This window comes from Leucopleurus acutus (assembly GCF_964270905.1).
Source record: "Leucopleurus acutus genome assembly, chromosome: 11".
NCBI classification, from domain to species: domain Eukaryota; kingdom Metazoa; phylum Chordata; class Mammalia; order Artiodactyla; family Delphinidae; genus Leucopleurus; species Leucopleurus acutus.
In genome coordinates, this window is record NC_139152.1 from 54,840,213 (window position 1) to 54,859,448 (window position 19,236).

Here is a 19,236-nt window from a genome sequence, read left to right on the forward strand (position 1 = left end):
CCCTGTAGGTTTTCTTGAGTGTAGGCCTTGTGAGTTTCATAGCATGGTCTTCTGCAGGGTGACACATCAGTAAGAGGGTACCCAGTGCAGTTTTTCCGAAATTTATTTGATCCTAGGGCTTTTGGTCCAGGCATGCTGTTTTGGGAAAGAAAATTAGTATATACACTTTCCATTTATAGAACTAGAGTTAGACTCTGAGCCATGGGATTTTGTAAACAAATTAGTTTTCACAATGCTAGGCATGAAGTTGTATTGTAGACTTTGCAGAGGAAAGTTTAAAGGCAGTGAGTAGCAAATGTGAAGTCCTTTATCTCAATATAACCTTTCAGTACCACCTCATTCGGTACCGAATCGAGGCTAGGGTACAGATGGAGGGCTCCTTAGCATGCTTGAAGCTTGTGGCCTAGAGGAATTTGAATCATTCAGTCCTCCAGTTTTAAAGCTGGAAGAGACCTTAGAGGTTAGAGTGGGAGGATTTCAGAGCTCGAAGAGATAGAAGCGGTCATCTGGTCAAATCCTCTTTTTTCACCGAAGAGGATGTAAACGCCCCCGCGAGATTAGATACCTTTCCAGTGCTGGGGCTAAGACTGACGCCATCCATTGCTCTCTTCACTATATTAAAATTTCTTTTCTTTCCTGGAAAAAGTTCAAGATTCCAGCTGATTCTGATGCCTGTTTGAGTCAGGGGGCCAAAAGTCCAAATGTCCTTCTCAGAGCTGTTTTGGAATAATCCTCTTAAATTAAACTGGATATCTGCATCCTTTGAAATTCAGATTCGTCAGGGATGTTTGATTCTGATAACAACCTCCCACCCCCGGGAGGAAATTATGCTCTGGGGTCCAGCGGCTGCAAGAAGGCAAGCTGTCAAAGTCACACCAGCGAGCTCTCTTTCTCTCCATTTTATCAGCAGGACAGCTGGGAACAAAGGCACAGAGGGGAGAGACGTATGCGGAAATACAATCCCGTAGAAAGCTGGCATGTGCCCAGCTCTGTGACTGTAAGGGCAATAATATTTTCTGATGTTACTGAGGAGAGTGAAATATAAATCTCAAACAGAACACCCTTCATGTGTGACAGCAGAAGCTTCTAGAGCCAAGTTACCGAAGACAAAGCATTCCTTTGTACCCTTTAAAACGGCACTGTCCACTTTTTATTTTACCTCTATTATGCCACTGACTTGCAATCTGAAAGGGTCTGGTTGAGTTCATGGAAGAGGATAATTATTCTCTTATCCCCCTCTCAGGACCTGCCCCTGCCATTCTCCCATCCTCGTATATAAGCCACAGGTGACGTAGTAAGTACTAAGAATGGTGTTGAGGAGACAGTTAAAATCAACAAGCCTCACTCTTTCCCCTTACTAATTAGGCACATTTATTGGGTACCAGTTATGTTCCAGGTACTGTGCTAGGCTAGGAGGATGCAACGTTGAACAGCAACAAACCTGGTGCCCACTCTCGTGAAGCTAGGAGTCTGTGTAGAAGAAAAAAAAAAATCACAAAAATATACCTAAAATGACCAGTTGTGATAAATACGTTGAAAGGAAGGTACCTGGAGCTGCGAGAGTGTGTAACATGGCATGGGACCTAGAGCGGTGCTTCTCAAATTGTGTGATGGAGAACCAGTTCTCCCCTCCAATCTGTCACCAACTGATGCTGGCATACATTTGGTGCCACGTGTGACTAACCACGTGAGTCTGACAACACCTGGTCTGGTCTTTACCAGGTTCAAGAAGATTAGTCTACTGATCATGTGCTTGGATGTCATGGTAATATTAAAATGCCATAGAAGTTTCTAAACACTGCTTTCTCCATTTCGGTACTTATCTCCTTGCAGACAGCATTTGGACTGGCACTGGACTGTGGACTGCCCTTTAGGTAGCCCTGACCTAGACTGTCGAATCAAGCACGTTTTCCTGGGGGAAATGATGTTTTTACGAAGTGATCTGAAGGATGAATAAGCACAACCGAGATGGGCAGGAGAATTCCAGGTAGAGGGGATACAGAAGAAGACCAGGATGACTGGAGAGTGACAGCGAGTGGGAGACCAGTCAAGGTGAGTTAGCTGGAAAATGCCAGGCCACACCTATGTCGGCTTCCTGTTTTCTTGCTGGGGCAGCTCTTGGAAGGTTTTCAACGGTGCACTGCAGTGTGGGAAAGACATTAGGTGGAAGTCAGAAGACCCATTCATAGACTATTGGAAACATTCAGGTAACTTAGCCTGGGTGGGCGCAGTGGACGTGTAAGAGGTGGGATATTGAGGAAGGATAGCAGGGTTTGGTGGTGGAGTGGATATGGGGTTGAAGGAATGGGAAAGATCAAAGATGACTCTTCTGGTAACTTATCAGTCATCCCCACCTTTCTACTCTAATGCAGACAAAGAATATTACTTCTTTTATGTTCAGGACAAAAGGAGTCTCTTTATCTCTGTGGCAGTTTCCTGGCAGGGAATGGAAGTCCATTTCCCAAGTCCTTCAGAGGCCCCGTCAATATTTTTAGATGTGCTTCACGACTGCCATTCTTTCTCCTTTAAACGTTCCATTTATGGAATTGAGTTCTTCCTTTGGGTATAAAATCTCCACTAGAATATTTCCTCAGCTTTTTTCTTAAAGCATTAGTTCTAGAAAGTATTAATAAGTACTGGATGAAAAAGGAGTCCCATCAGAGAATCTATTTGGGAAACCCCGCTAGACAGACTTCTTTTCTACAAGGCCGGACTTCTTAGAGCGTTTACTATACTAATGTACGTCTTCAGTTTCCAAGAGGAGAAATAGAAGATGCAGTGTTTCCAACACTTATTTAGTTATGGGGCCCTTTTTGCCAGGAGCAGCTACTAGGCTAGTGTTCTCTGGAACATTCTTTGGGAAAGGATGCTTCATGGTGAGCAGAGGAGCCCTATCTTCAGCACCTGAGTTCGGTTTTGCTTCACATATTTTGAGGCAAGAAAAGGTTTTTTGTTTTCTCTTGTTTCTTGGTGTCACAGGACAATCTAGTTCCATTTCATAAGGTGTTTTTACCAAGATGCTAAGTGAGTCTTTGGAATCAGAACAGCACCCCGTGTACCTGATAAACTTGCATTTCTAGCTCTGTGGTGAAAATTGCAATGGCAACTCTAAGTGTCATTCTGGGGGCAGCATCCAGTGTATCTGTCTGGGGCAATGTGTCCCACCCAGGCAATAAGTTTGGCAGGGAGAACATCAAGTACCACCCTGATGGATTTAAGTGACACTTGTGTAGTAGCAGTAAATTTTACATCTGAGTTGAGCACAGCACAGCAGTAGTTATAAATGATAGCTCTGTCGGTGAAGGCTGCCCTTCTCTCCCTCCTTCCTTCCTTCTTCCTGGCCTTCCAAGGCCACCAAAGAAAACAGCAAAGAAAAGGTTTTTTCTTTATTTAGTAAACAAGTTTTATGCAACTATAACACTGGCATCTGTAAGCAGGTGAGCTAGATCAGGGTCCCTCAAACCTGAAGGTGCAGGGGAATCAACTGGGGATCGTATTAAACACGCAGGTTTGGCTGTAGTCAGTCTTTGTGGGGCTAGAGAGTCTGCATTTCCAACAGACTCCCAGGTGAGGCCAGAGCTGCGGTGAACAGAACACACCTTGAAAAGCATTGATAGATAGTTCGTTGGCTCTCACCTTTTGGCGTGCTTGCGAATCCCTTGGCCTATTTCCTACAAATGCCTCTCTTTTAGCTTTACTTCTGGAGCTTCTAATTTTGTAGATCTGGATTTTTCTCTCTCCCCCTTTACTCTCCTATATGCATTTCTTTTTTCTTTTTGCGGTACGCGGGCCTCTCACTGCCGTGGCCTCTCCCGCTGTGGAGCACAGGCTCCGGACGCACAGGCTCAGCGGCCATGGCTCACGGGCCCAGCCGCTCCGCGGCATGTGGGATCCTCCCAGACCAGGGCACGAACCCCAGTCCCCTGCATCGGCAGGTGGACTCCCAACCACTGCGCCACCAGGGAAGCCCTGTGCATTTCTTAAGAATAAGGCTATCCTCTTCAGAATCACTGTATAAGGATCAAAATCGCAAATTAACCTTGTTACAATAGTGTTACTTAATCTCCAGATATTGTTCAGATTTTTCTAGTTGTGCCAATAATTCCCTTTATAGCACACGTTGCACCCCCCCCCCCCATCCTCCCAACAAAGTTCTGGCCCAGGCTAAATGGACCAGGGGTTTAACACTAGCAAATTAGCTCAGGCCTAAGACAATAGGAAATACTAGGCTATGGTGGGGATTGTGGCTGCCTGGGGTGAGTGCCATGCTTGAAGGCATTTTCAGTAAAATATCTAACTGCAGTGCCAGCTTAAGTTGTAGTCACTCACACGCCCTCTCACTCCCACCCTCACTTCTCTCTGCCGCGTCCACACCAACTACCATGACCTTGAAGTTTTAGACCTCCCAAGGGTGCCGCTTCGCCACTCATAGCTCCCTAGTTTCCCCTCACAGAACCATTCCACTTGCCACGAAACATAACCACTCAGTTATTATGCCCACGAGGTAATCCATCATCCCTTCAGACAAATGGATAAATGCTGGTTATAAACGCCAGATGAGTTCATGAGTTTGGAAGCTTGTTAAGCGTAGGACAAACTGTTGCCTTTTTAACGGCCTGGTGTGATGTTGGTTTGTGTCAAGGATCATGCCCAGAAAACTAAGGGTGATTTTTGTAGCTGCTGAGAACCAGTTACCATCCTGGTATTCAAACATCCCTAGGAAAACAACAGCCAATGTCAACGCTCTATAGTTTTGATTAGGTGTGACTAAACGAAACTGCCTTCTTTCAGAAAGGCGTTCTCTCCCCTTGTGTTTTGAAGAAGTTGGCTGCTCAGAAATCAGACATATGACTTTTCTGCTAAACAGGAATCTGGGCCATCAAAGCCACAGTTAGCATCGGCGAGGGCTTGTGTCCATCCTAACACATAAGCAAGGCATGGTACCCGCCTCTCAGCACTGCCAGTCTGCAGTCCACAAGTTCTAACCTGAAATCCTGTCAGCCAGATGTGTTTCAGATTTCAGATGTTTTGGGTTTTAGAAAAGCAGTACAGACCATACACCAAGTATTATGCAATACCCCAGCAGAGTCTGGGGCCATACGGCATTATCAAATACATTAATATTTCTGCAGCAAAACTATGAAATTCACCATCAAATGCAATAAATCAAGACTAAATAGATTTTCTCTCTAGCTCTGGTGGCCTAAATCATCACGTGGTTTAAGTCAGCTCAGGTTTGACCTCCAAAGAAGTCGTGCAAAATCTTTCAAATTTGTTTTTCTTTTTTTTTAACGTCTCTATTGGAGTATAACTGCTTTACAATGGTGTGTTAGTTTCTGCTGTATAACAAAGTGAATCAGCTATACATATACATACATCCCCATATCTCCTCTCTCTTGCGTCTCCCTCCCACCCTCCCTATCCCACCCATCCAGGTGGTCACAGAGCACCGAGCTGATCTCCCTGTGCTATGCGGCTGCTTCCCACTAGCTATCTGTTTTACATTTGGTAGTGTATATATGTCCATGCCACTCTCTCACTTCGTCCCAGCTTACCCTTCCCCCTCCCCGTGTCCTCAAGTCCATTCTCTATGTCTGCATTTTATTCCTGCCCTGCCCCTAGGTTCTTTAGAACCATTTTTTTTTTTTTAGATTCCATATATATGTGTTAGCATACAGTATTTGTTTTTCTTTCTGACTTACTTCACTCTGTATGACAGTCTCTAGGTTCATCCACCTCATTACAAATAACTCAGTTTCATTTCTTTTTATGGCTGAGTAATATTCCATTGCATATATGTGCCACATCCTCTTTATCCATTCATCTGTCAATGGACACTTAGGTTGCTTCCATGTCCTGGCTATTGTAAATAGAGCTGCAGTGAACATTGTGGTACATGACTCTTTTTGAATTATGGTTTTCTCTGAGTATATGCCCAGTAGTGGGATTGCTGGGTCATATGGTAATTCTATTTTTAGTTTTTTAAGGAACCTCCATACTGTTTTCCATAGTGGCTGTATCAATTTACATTCCCACCAACAGTGCAAGAGGGTTCCCTTTTCTCCACACCCTCTCCAGCATTTATTAAAACTTTCAAATTTTTAAGGCTTTCTTTAGTTTGGAATTGCAGATAAGGCATTACAGACCTGGTCAAGTATTTGTTACTATAGATTTTAGTCTGCAGTGCTTCATAATCCAGAGTTTAAAAAAAAAGAGTTGCAATGGTGAAAATTAAGAAATCCAAATGAAAATTGGAAAGTATGATAAAATATGTGATCCTGGCTTATTCTGTCCATTACAATAGATAACATCAGGTGGAATGCTTTGTCAGGAACCCTGCTAGATGCTTTCCATTAACTATATCATTTATTACACTTAAGAACCTTATGAAGATGGTATTATTATGACCCTTTTTTAATAGATAAGGAAACTGAAGACCAGAGAGGTTAATTAACTTGCCCAAGGTCACCTGGCTAATAAATAAGAGAGCTGGGCGTGGAACCCAGGTCTGTCCGACTCCAGTGAGTCTTAGTTCCTTAGTCTTAACGCCACTGTGTCCTGGCCAAGTTGGCAGGGAATGCTTTTTGTTGATTGTGCTGGTGTGTGGGGTTAATCTAGGGAATCAGCTAATGTCTGGAAATGTAATCAGCTATCCTAAAATATAATCAGATTAACTTCTGTGTTTCTGTTCCAATTTTGAACATTTCAGTCAATTCATTGATTCAAAGTCTGCTATCCCCATTACATACTATTACCACTTTAAAATAATGCGTGGTGAACTTGTGGAACTGAGTTATTGTGTTATTTATGCTTTTACTCCCAAGAGTAGTTGTAGATTAAAGAAATCTTTTTAAACATTTTTTATATATATACAGAGGGCTCCTGGAGAAGTGAGTGGCTATTACCCAAATATAAAATAACCATTGAGTTCAACTTCAGTGAGAAGGGGTTTCCCTGGTGGTGCAGTGGTTAAGAATCTGCCTGCCAATGCAGGGGACACGGGTTCGATCCCTGGTCCAGGAAGATTCTACATGCCACGGAGCAGCTAAGCCCGTGCGCCACAACTACTGAGCCCGTGAGCCACAACTATTGAAGCCTGCATGCCTAGAGCCCATGCTCTGCAACAAGAGAAGCCACCGTGATGAGAAGCCTGCACACCGCAACAAAGAATAGCCCCTGCTCGCCACAACTAGAGAAAGCCTGTGTGCAGCAACGAAGACCCAATGCAGCCAAAAATAAAAAATAAATAAATTTTAAAAAATTGCAGTGAGAAGGCAATTACTGAGTTCCTGTTTTGTGCCTTATGCTTAGCTTGGGCTGGAGTTACAAAAGGGAGTGAATTTCTTGCCCTAAAGGTGTTCATAATTGGGAGGAAGACAGACAAGTAGACAAGTAATTATATGACAATGTGGAAAGAGCCACACCAGGGATGAGAAACAAGGAGCTGAGAGGGGAGGAGCCAGAGAAGAGACTGTCACCCCAGAGGCGTGACATACACCTGCACACAGCCATTCCCTCACTGAGCTGCTTATAGTCTGAACTGTTCCGGCAAAAGGTAGTAACAACATACTCTCTTAACACGTGTGTGTGTGATGGGAACGGGGTTGGGGGCAAACCCCAGGCTTGATTGTGAAGTGAGGAAAAGCACTGGCATAGTCTTAAATTATGGGTTCTGTTCACATTTCCAAAACACCCGGCTTGATCCAATTCCCAATTGCAACCTCACATGTGTGACACCGCCCTCTCTTTCCCCTCTCACCCACTCCACTCCAGCCACACCAGACTCTGCAGACACATGTTCACTCTGGGGCTTTTGTACTTGCGGTTCCCTTTACTGGAATAGGCTTCTCCCAGGTAACCATGCGGTTGGTTGCCTCGCCTCCCCGAACTTCTAACCCAATTGCCACCTTCTCAGTGCAGCTCATCCTGCCAACTCCCATCCCCTCCGAGTCCCGGGCTCCTTCCTTGCATTGGTTTCCCTGCCGCACTCATCACTGTGGGACACATTCTGTGCTTTAGTTTTGTGTTGACTAATAGTTATGTGTGTGTAACAATAGCAAATAGCTCCCTGGGGGCAGGAGTTTTGTTCTAAAATCTCTGCTGCATCCCTGGTTTGGGACAGCATCTGGCTCACATAATATTTGCTAAACAATTAAATACATTTCTATGGGCAGCCGGGCCATTGTTTTTTAACTACTTAGCCAAGAGTTATTTGAATTATTATCCTCTGTTGATAAGCAAGAAGGCCCATAGCATGCAAATGTTACATAATCCCTCAGCATTCTTCTCTGGGAAAGCTCCTCAGTCGACACTGTTCTGCTCTCAACAACATATGAGATTTATTTACACTGAAAAACTCTAAACTTTGACAGCCAAACAAGATTCAGGACTCTGTGTAAACTGGAAACCAAAGGATAAAAGCCATGTATTTCCAGGAGGCGTTTCCAGGAGCTAGCTCATAACCTATGGCAAAGTCTTACAGATAGAACATCTTAGGGTGGGAACCTCAATCCTGTCAGTGCCCAAAGTCACGAGCTGGGGGAGGCTAAGCCACATTGCCAAATTCAGAAGAGACTCAGGAACATGCCAGGATGTGAGCTGTAAAGTTCAGAATGAGACATGGACCCGTTCCAGGGACTGGAACGTGCTCCCGTGTGGCTTGAGCAGCATCCTCTCTCCCTGTTGGCAGATGGACGCGGGGACACCAGCGACATTCAGAAGCCTTGCTGGGGACGATGGGATCTGCGGAGGTGACTGCTCACACTTAGGTGTCCTCAGTGAGATGGTACAGTCCCTCCCTGGGATTTATCTACCACAGGACCAGAGCCAGGGAAACTCTCTCTGCATGCTTCTCTCCATCTCTCCAGCTGCCAGAAGAAACACTGCTTTTATTCTGATGCATCAATTCCTTCCAACAACACAGAGGCAAATCTTGCTCTGTCCTGTGAGCTGCTTTATCTCGTTAAGGTAACTACACATCTCCATCGTCTCCATTGATTTGGTCATTTAAGTCTGACAGAGCAACCTGATTTTTAATTTCTTAGACAGAACATCCTCTACGTCTTCCAAGTACCCCCTGTGGTTCCTAATGAATCAAAATAACATCACTGTCGCCTTTGCCTCCCCCCATGATTTCTTAATACCAGACAGTGGTTCTGGAAAAAAAAAAAGATTTCTTCCATTACGATTGTATATGTGACCACAGAAGGTGGCTTCTAGGATATAGGCACACTCAGGCAAATTGTTTGGTTATTTAAAACAATGTCCTTTCTGTGTAATATTCCCGGACACCAGATTGATGCCAGGACACTGACTGTCTTTGAAATTTATTGAAGAGACATCTCGTGGGGCTCAATCAGAAAACTGTCACTCTGAATTCTGCCTCATGAGGGCTGGAAGATTCAGTGCCAAGAGGGACCGCTAGTGTCCTGCAAACCTCTGAGCTCGACAATGCTGAAGGTTCTTTAGATGCTGTTTCCTGTTTTCAGGGTGTCAGACAAGAGTGTACTTTTATTCATAGTTTGCCATTCTTTATGAAATAGAGGCATAGCCTATTCAGGATTTCTGTCTAGGTATTTGTAAGCTGATGAGTCTAAATGACCTTTCTGTAGAGGAAATGTTATCTGTGGAAGGCTCTATGGAGCGCCAGGATACAGTTTCCATCAGCCTATATTGGCACCAGGTCTCATTTACCGAGCACTTACTACACGCACGTAATCCACATTCCATATAAGTCACCCATTTAAAGTGTACAATTCTATATATAGAATGGATAAACAACAAGGTCCTACTGTTTAGTACAGGGAACTATATTCAATATCCTGTGAGAGACCAAAATGGAAAAGAATAAGAAAAAGAATATATATATATATGTATAACTGAATCACTTTGCTGTGCAGCAGGAATTAACACAACATTGTAAATCAACTATACTTGAATAAAATAAATTTTTAAAAAGTGTGCAACTCAATGGCTTTTATTATATTTACAGAGTTTTGCAACCATCACTATAATTACTTTTAGAACATTTTCATCACCCCCCAAAGAAACCCTGTGCCTCTTAGCTATGACGTCTGAAGGCAGTCAGTTTTTAAAAATCATTTTATTGAGGTGTGATTGATACATAAAAACACTGTACATATTTAATATATATAACTTGATGAGTTTAAGTATACATATGTGAAAGCATCACCACCATGGAGGCCATAAACATATCTATCACCTCCCAAACTTTCCTCCTGCCCCCTTCATTACTATCATTGTCATTATTACTGTGGTAAGAACACTTAACATAAGATTTACCCTCTCAGCAAATTTTAAGTATACAGCACAGTATCGTTTGACTGTCGGCACTATGCTGTATAGTAGATCTCCAGAATTTATTCATCGTACAAAACTAAAATGTTGTACCCTTTGACCATAGCTTCCCCGTTGCCCCCTCCCCACAGCCCTTGGCAGCCACCATTGTGCTCTCTCCTTCTATGAGCTCGACTATTTTATATTCCACGTGTGAGACAGATCATAACAGCGTTTGTCTTTCTGTGTCTGATCAAAGCCTGCATGCTTAACCATTACACTTTTCAGCATGAATCTGAAGCAGGCTAAAAGGTCACCTTTCTCTCACCTTCTCTTTTTTCCTTCCTTCCTTCATTCTTTCCTCCCTCCTGCTCTCCCACCCTTCCTCCCTTCTCTCCATCTTTCCCTCCTTCCAGCCTCCTCTTGGCTCTTCTAAGCTGGCAAATGTATTCATTTTCCATCAGAAGCTTGGTGACACTTGCAGTGGGAGTAGATTTGCTTTTTTCAGGGTTGTGTTTATAATAGCATTTTTGGATAACCCATGGGAATTGCCATGTTTCATCTTGACACTGCTAAATACTCTCCCATATGAAATCAAAGCAAATCTTTCACGTGTCACGGCTGGGTAATGGCTTTTCTTGGACAGTGTCCAATCCAGAGAACTGATGCTATTTTATTCTCCTGATGAAAACTGTTACTTGGCTTTTTCCAGCTCTTCAATTATCCTGTCTTAGACTCTCCACCGCAGCTGAAGAGAGAGGTGAACCTGTTTTAAAGAACATATACTTTTTGCTGAAACTGATGTGTCAGGATTGAGGGAGTCATTTGTTGGGAGTTGAGCAGGCAAACCTTTTATTTTATTACAGTGTCTGTAACCTCACGGCTTTCTCCAACCACCAACGATTTCTGTATTTTGGGTTTTCAAATTTTGTCTTGTTTTTGAATTAGACCTAGGAGGAAAATTTTCAAGGCTTTCAGGAAAAAAAATCGGATTCAGTCCTACGTGGGGAGGTTGTGGACAAGGTGGTCGAAGAGACACTCCGTATAGGATTTGCTCTTAGACCTGGTCAGGACCAGTGTCGTTCAGGAAGCACATTCACCCGGGCAGGTGACACGGATGACTGGCTCCCTGCCGGGGACCCCTGGGCTCGGCCCATGAATGCCTGTTCTAACTGCACTGAACACCCTCTACATAAGGGTTTTATGTCCCCATGAGATTTGAATACATGTGCTGCAAATGTCACAACAGAGAATGGGGATAAAAGAAGATTTATCTGGAAAAAAATAAAGTAAGCGATTTTTTGGTCTGCCCAGCATCTTTCTCTTGGGAAACTTCCCTCTCTAGTCTGGTGGGCTGTCATTCATGTGGTGATTTCCCCTGAGGGTTAGGAGGGTTAGGAATTCTCCCCAATACAGTGATGTCCTGTGGTAGGCATCTAACTCAAGCAGAGCATCAGACTCATTTCAGAGGTACTGAGGTGGGGCTGGTAGAGAAAGGGTTCCTTCTTCTGAAGACTGCAAGAGCAAAGAACCATTAACATCTGAAGCTGCTGAGATAATCTGTACTGCCACGTGGAGACAACTTGCTTAAGGAGGAGGAAAGCGGAGTCTTAAGGTGATGGAGCAACTGCACCTTAAAGACATAATCTGATGTCCTGGATCCAGCTGTGCCTGAACTCGACATATTCCTCCTTGCCTTTTCAATGATGAGAACCAATACATTCTCATTTGGTTCAAACTAATTTGAGTTGGATATTTGTCACTTGAAACTGAAAATGTCCCGACGAATACAACAACATATGCAGAAATTTCTGGCCATATAAACAAGAAGTGAAGAAATATGCTAACACCTCCCAATATGAACCCTGCTGAAAAGGCACCCTTTGCGGTTATCACATTCAATTCTAATTTCTATAAAATGTGTGTGTGAGGGAGACTCATTTCCCTAAGCCTCTTAGCCAGTCATCTGTAGGATTACTTCAAACACAAGGAGGGACACTTCCCACTGGGGAGGGCTGGGGAAGCCTTCCTGGAGGAAATGATGGTTACACTGACTTAGAAAGGCAGAGGCAGAAGAATGAATAATTCTGGCAGGGGAAGCCTCAGGCCAGGAGTGTGAATCAGCAATGGGCTTTCTGAGCAAGGGGGACAGCAAAAAATGTTTGGAGAACTAGACACAGGTTGTAGCTTGGAGTATATGGAGAGATGCTGAAGGACTTACATCAAGGGAATAAGGTCAGAGCTGCGTCTAGAGGGTTACTGTGGCATCGGTGTGGAGAAGGATAGTGTGTGTGTGTTGGGAATGGGCTGGGAACAAGCAGTGAAACGACTAGAAGGCCAGAGATAATGGTGGTCACATGGTCGGATGAGAGGCAGCCCCGTCCCATCGAAGGGCTGGCAGTGCAGCTGAAGAAGAGATTTAGAAGGAAAATCAGAGCACGTGGGTCTAGAGTTCTGAGTCCTGAGAGGCCTGAGAAGGAGGGCGAAGGCAGCTTTTCCAGAAATACGCTGTGGAATCAGCCTCTCTGAATGGTACCAAAGCAAAATTATTCAGGCACTTGTTAAAGACCAAAAGGAAGACTTTATTCAAGAGAAATTCCAGCAATAGGGGTTTCATGGTAGGGAAGAGAGAGAGAAATCGCACCTCCAAACACAATAAGGAAAAGTAGAAAACAAAGGCTGGTGGCAGGGTGGGGGTCAGTGGATGGAAAATTACTAAGAGGAAACGTGAAGGCCAGCGGGGGTCTGGCTCAACCGACGTGACAGGATTCTTACTGAAAGTACTCTGGGGGGCTATTGGACATTGAGGGCGATGGATGAGGAATTTGATAAGGTATTGAGGGTGGTCAGATATCAAGGGTGGGAGATTTTTGCTAAACTGTTGCAGCAGGATTCTTGCTAAGACTGGACAACGTGGGCTAAGGACAGAGCCCAAGCTCAGGGCCACAGAGAGAGGGCTCAGAGGAGCCTGGCTTAAGTCTGGTCAAAGGAGAGAGTCTTGGTCAATGGTTATCAAGAAAAATGAATATGGCAGGTCTCAGGGAGCCCTCAGGGTTCCCAGGACTCCAGTACATGCCTCCCCCGCTGCTTGGTTCAGCCCAGTGTCAGAGTGTCACCTCCCCTGCTACTCTGAACTCACAGAGGTGATGCTGGGAGGCCAGGGAGGGTCCGGCAGGAAGAGGTGCCGTTCAATTCTCCCTTAGCTGATCATCACTGGCCTTTGAAAGGCAGTTCAGAAGAGACTGGGAAGTAAAAGCAAGATTATAAGGATAAAGACTCCTGGAAGGATTTGAAGAGGCAAGGGCAAGGTGCATATTGAAAGACAACTCTTTACACTTGTCTGCAAGGAACAACAGTCTGACACACACAGTGCCTGCCAGAACTTTCGTAATAACTTCCACACCTGTAGATTCATTCTTTTTTATTTATAATTAATTTTTATTGGAGTATAGTTGCTGTGTTACAATGTTGTGTTAGTTTCTACTGTACAGCAAAGTGAATCAGCTATATGTATACATGCATCCCCTCTTTTTTGGATTTCCTTCCCATTTAGGTCACCACAGAGCACCGAGTAGAGTTCCCTGGGCTATAGAATAGGTTCTCATTAGTTATCTATTTTATACGTAGTATCAGTAGTGTATGTATGTCATTCCCAATCTCCCAGTTCATCCCACCTCCCCCTTTTGTAGATTCATTCTTCTTGCCATTGCTACCCCAAAAGCTCATGGGAAAATTTTCTCTGTACATAAAGAAAGAAATCACGCTCTGGCAGCTGTATCCTGAGTAGTCACTTTGAGAGAGACCTATTTTTCTAGCTGTAAAGGCTATATTTGAATTTCACCGGCTGTTTTCCTAATGATTATTAGAATATTTTGGTCACGGCACCAGCTACAGAAAAGGTAGTGATGCCACCGAATCTTTCTTTAATAAGGGAGATTTTTGCATCAGGAGAGGTGACACATTTAATGTAATGCAGATGTCTTCTCTCTGGGTGTTCCCCAATTCTGACAGTCTTATGAATCACCCCAACCGCTAGTAATTGAATAAAAATGGCTTGAGATCCCATCACACACACCTAAAGGGAAACCCAGCATACTTTCTACCCACTCTGTGGAAATTCGCAGGGGTAGGGGTGGAGTGGGCTTGGCTAACCCTTCTAGGCTTTCTGCTTCTACTAAATTCTCAGTCTCATGTCTATCTAGACTCATGTGGTTTTTCTTTTCTCAAGTCGAACCCAGTTGCGTTTTCTTTTGATGCCCCTTCCAGAAAGCACTTGTGCGCAGCCCATTTTTACAAAAGGTTTGAGAAAACAGAGGGATTGAATTGCCACAGAGCAGAGCAAATTCTTTGAAAGAAATTACGGGATGTCCCCATTGAGTTCGAAATTGAGATCTTCCTGGCTCTCTCTACCAGTGGTTTCTCTTGAGCTCTCTTCTCCTGGGCTTCCAGATTCCATTTTCCTATACGCTCTCCCTCCAGCCTTCTATCTTTCTTCCTATGTCTTCTACCAACATATCCCGCCCCCTATGTCTTCTACCAACATATCCTGTCCCCACCATCTCAGCCTGCCTTTGGAAAGCTATTTTTTTCTTGCATTATTATGCAGAGAAATATACTTTCCTTTGACCGACTTACTGGTCTTTCTTCTCAACAGTATCTCAGAGCCTACACATTTTCACAACCAATGGCTCTTCAAGGCACTTTTGCTAAGCAAAAGACACTTCCTTCTTAAGAGAAATTTCATCAACAGATTTTGAAATAAATTGTTATTTCCCTGCTACATTGAAGTCTATGTCATACCCAGATTCTAGTAACTGGTGTATTAGCAGTACTTTCATAGTACCGCCAGAATCAGGCTATATTTTAAAAATCACAGAATAAACAGAGATAAGACTCATTAAGGCTAGACTTTAAATTCATGCCTTTTCCATCTTTTTTGGTTATTTCTGCATGTTGCCTCCTGAGGAAGAGATCTTTCCTCATAAGCAGTCTCATCATCCTCTTCTTTAGATTTTTTTTTTGTAAGATAAGCCTTTATTTCCAGGACACTGTGAATTAGCTGGTGATGGCTCTTAAAATTAAAATAAGAAAACTGGTGTTACATCTGATATGTGCAATGAAGTATGGAGTTTGAAAGAGGTGAAATGCTCGCATACTTACTTATCATCTTTGTTACAACCAGAAATTCACACCTGGAAACAAAACTCAGAACACAGTCTAAGACAGTTCTTTCTGGCTTTGCATCGTAAAGGTTCATTCCTGGTCCCCCTGTTACATCTTGAGACTAAAAAGCTCTTCCTTTAGATCATAACTTGGGAAAGGAGGGTTGGTCAGTCTCTGTGGCTTTAATGTTGACAGCAATTCCATAAATTATTTGAAAGTGGTTTGCATTTCCTACCTGATCATTTAATCCTGCCTCATATCACATCTCAAAGAGATTGTTTTTTTCTCATTTGCAAAGTTTGCTAAGAAGTTCCCAGGTCAGTTTTGGTACAAACGTGCACCATCATGGAGGTCTCCCACTAGGTATACTTCCATCCTTCCAAAATACGCATGATCTGAAAATGGTTTTATGGGGTTGATGAACAAGGCATGTCAACTCCATCACTATGCATCCACTGGCATGTCAGCCTCAGGATCATCATGTAACTTCACACAGTGACATCATCAGACAGGTGGGGCACCTCCAAGGGTGCACAGGCACCAGTGGACTGGTCTAGCCTGACTCTCCAACCCTCAACCTCTGGGCCCTACCTAAGCTGTACATCTGCTTAGCGTCATATTTCGTATGCAGATGTCTCCTGGTTTTACCAGCTAGAGCCATGTAAACATGGTAAAATTGTAATGTCTCCAGGATCTGCATAAGCAGGGACTCAGCTCCTCTGAAACTGTTCCTGGCCATCTCTGCAAGTTTCCCTTAAGGGTTTTATAAGTGCCACAGGGTAGTCATTTGGTGGCCTCCCATGCTCTTTCTTCCTCTTATTCCAGCTCCCCTCATCATTTATATGTCAGCTGTATCATTGTAATAAAAACAGTAAACAGAGCAGAGGCACTACTACGTGCTAGGAATTATTCCATAGCCGCATACGTTTTAGTCATTTAACCCTTATAGCCACACAATGTGGTAGGTCCGTCCTATTATCTGCATTTTCTAGATGAGAAAACTGAAGGCCAGAGAAGAGCCAGCAAGGGAGTGGTAGAACCCAGAGTCCATGCCTTTAACCACTTTGCTATTTGCATGTTGAGTCATGGTAGGTGTTGACTTAAACTCTATAAACGAGGACACAGGTGTGACATGAGTCAGTCCTGGATTTGAATCCCAGCTCAGCCACTTATCGTGTAACAAGTTACTTCACTTCTTTGGCCCTCGGTATCCTTATCTATAAATGGGAATGATATGAGGACTTTCCTAATCAGATTCTTGGGAATATTCAATAAAATACTGCCTCTAACAACATTAAGTGGAGTCCTTGGCACGTTGAAGGCATGCAATGAATGTTAGCTCTGAATATAATAGAGTCATTTTCTTTTTAATACTAATACGCTTTTTATAGATTAGCAAACTGAGACTTGGAGAAGTGAAAGGCTTTCCCCAGGTTAAACAGCTTTAAAGAGGCAGTCTAGGCTTGAAACTCAGCTCTGGGACTCCAAAGTGTACGTTCTTTCCATCCATACCTCTCTGGTATTGCTGCCATGAGCTCCATCAATGCTGAAGACCACATGACAGAGGCTATGTGGGATGTGGTTTTGCTCAAGAAACAGACTCCACCCTGATCTTATACATAATTACCTGTGATAAGAGCCACGTGTGAGAAGTTCCAATGCGTGGAATAAATGACGTGTGACGAGAGTGTTGAGCAGGGTGAGGCCACGTGACCATAAGCTCAAATCTTTTCTGGGTAGCTTGAAATTTTTGGCCGAGTGCCTAAATCTTCATTTCACCTCTTGCTGTGGAACTCTTGTTTCTCTTTTAAGCGCAGGAGTCTAACTCCACGGGTAACATAATATCATGTAAATGAGGGTAGTCTTGGAAGGCAGGCTGCTTGTCATACTATAGTTGCTTTGTTGCTGTAATGAAAGCCACATGCTTCATGGTATTTTTAGACTAGTTAATATTAGCAGGTCAGCAGCATTTTTATTTAGATATTACTATTCCAGCTGGGCTTCCTCTAGTTACTTCAAGAAAATTCAGAATTTCTACCGAACGTAAGCTTTCAGGAGAGTGCAAAATGGAATGTAAATGACCAGCACTTTCCCCTTGACTCTTCCAGTTTCCACATGGAATTTGCATTTGCTTCCCTGAGTCTCTGTGAAAGGAAAGGCTGACCCAGGGGCTTGCTTTCAGAGAATGGTGGAGCAAGTAACAAGGTGGAAGCAATGATGAGGAAAGACTTGAGTTTGTCCTGGAGGCAAGAGAAGAGGGTGGAAAAGAGGAAAGGGTGGGGAGAGAGGGCTGTCCAACTACCTTGCGGACTTCTTGAAATTACTGGCATGGTATGGCTTTTTTTTTGTTGTTTGATTTGTTTCATTTTTATTGTTTTATGAAAGGTAGGATCATTCCATTCCATCCTTGAGTCCCCTTTGGAGTTATCTGAATCTCTAAATTTGCTTCTTTCAGAGAAAGTTTTTTACTTCTTGGGAAATGTCCTTAAATTCCTTTCCTTCCTGAATACATCGTATCTCTCCTTCTCCACCCCACATGAAATATCCAACGTCTCTGTGACTAGAAGAGTAAAAACGCCATTCCACCCTCCTTAGAGAGAAACTGAGAGAGGATTTTGACATCGAATGTAATGATGTCATCACGAACAGTGATCTCCATCCTTAGGGTAGGTCTTTGTGGACCCAAGAAGTGACTGATGGGCATGCTCTCCTCTGCCCAGCAGACTGGAGGCAAAAGAAGTAAAAGAAAGGAATGATCAGCGTCCCTCACAACAATCTTAAGGACAAAGACTTTTCTGCCAAGGATCAGTTTATGCCAGGCCCACACACGCAACTGCTCAGAACCCACTGTTGGTAGAGGGCAGGGCTGATGAGATTTTGCTTTATCCCATGTCTTGGGATTGTATTCAACTCAACAGCTATACATAGGAAACCGCTGAATTTTCCCCACCATGATCACCTTGAAAACATACACTGCTCAGTCTCCTTTCCCTGTCCCCTTCTGTAGCCTGGTCATTTTCAGATTAAAAAAAAACCCAGAAAACCCCAAACCTTATTTTGATAATCATGACTTCCAGTATTAAAAGATCCAATAGAGTCTAAGTCAAAACTTTGATCTCAGATCCAATTCAAAACTTCTCCCATTCCCATAGCCTAGGCCTGACCCTTGGCTGGGGGTCCCAAAATGGGGGAAAGAGGGTCTGATCTCAGCGTCTGTTTGCTCATTATTCGTTCTCACGCACTCCCCCTTCTCCATTTGCTTAGCTACCTTTGGTTTCTCCAGGGCTGGGGAGTAAGAGTAAAGGAGGAAGAGGGCAAATAGTGTTTTCAAATACTTGGTGTTCTTTGTGATTCCCTCTTGGCTGGCATTGCCAAGGTGTTGGGCACCTCACTGCTCTATTTTACAGTGGGCACTTGTGGGTACTCCATATTGGGACCTTTGTGCTGCACTGGTTCCTGTATGGGTGATACACTCTTCAACTGATCTCTTGTGACCCACTTTCCTCTTTCCACCCCAACTCCTGTCCCAGTGGTTGCATCTCTAGCCTCATACTGCCGGCGTCCCCTTGCTCCGGCAGGCCACCCTCTAGGGTGGGTCTTTCAAGATATTTTAACATGCATTCCATAGTGTCCTCCAGACTGACGAAGACTCGTCCATTCATGGTCCACCATGCCGAGAACAGGCAGGCTGCCCCCTCTGCTATCTCTGTCTTCACTTGCCCCCTTGGGCAGCTTCCGGCAGGCTCTTGCCTTCAGAAACAATCTGTGGCAGGCTGT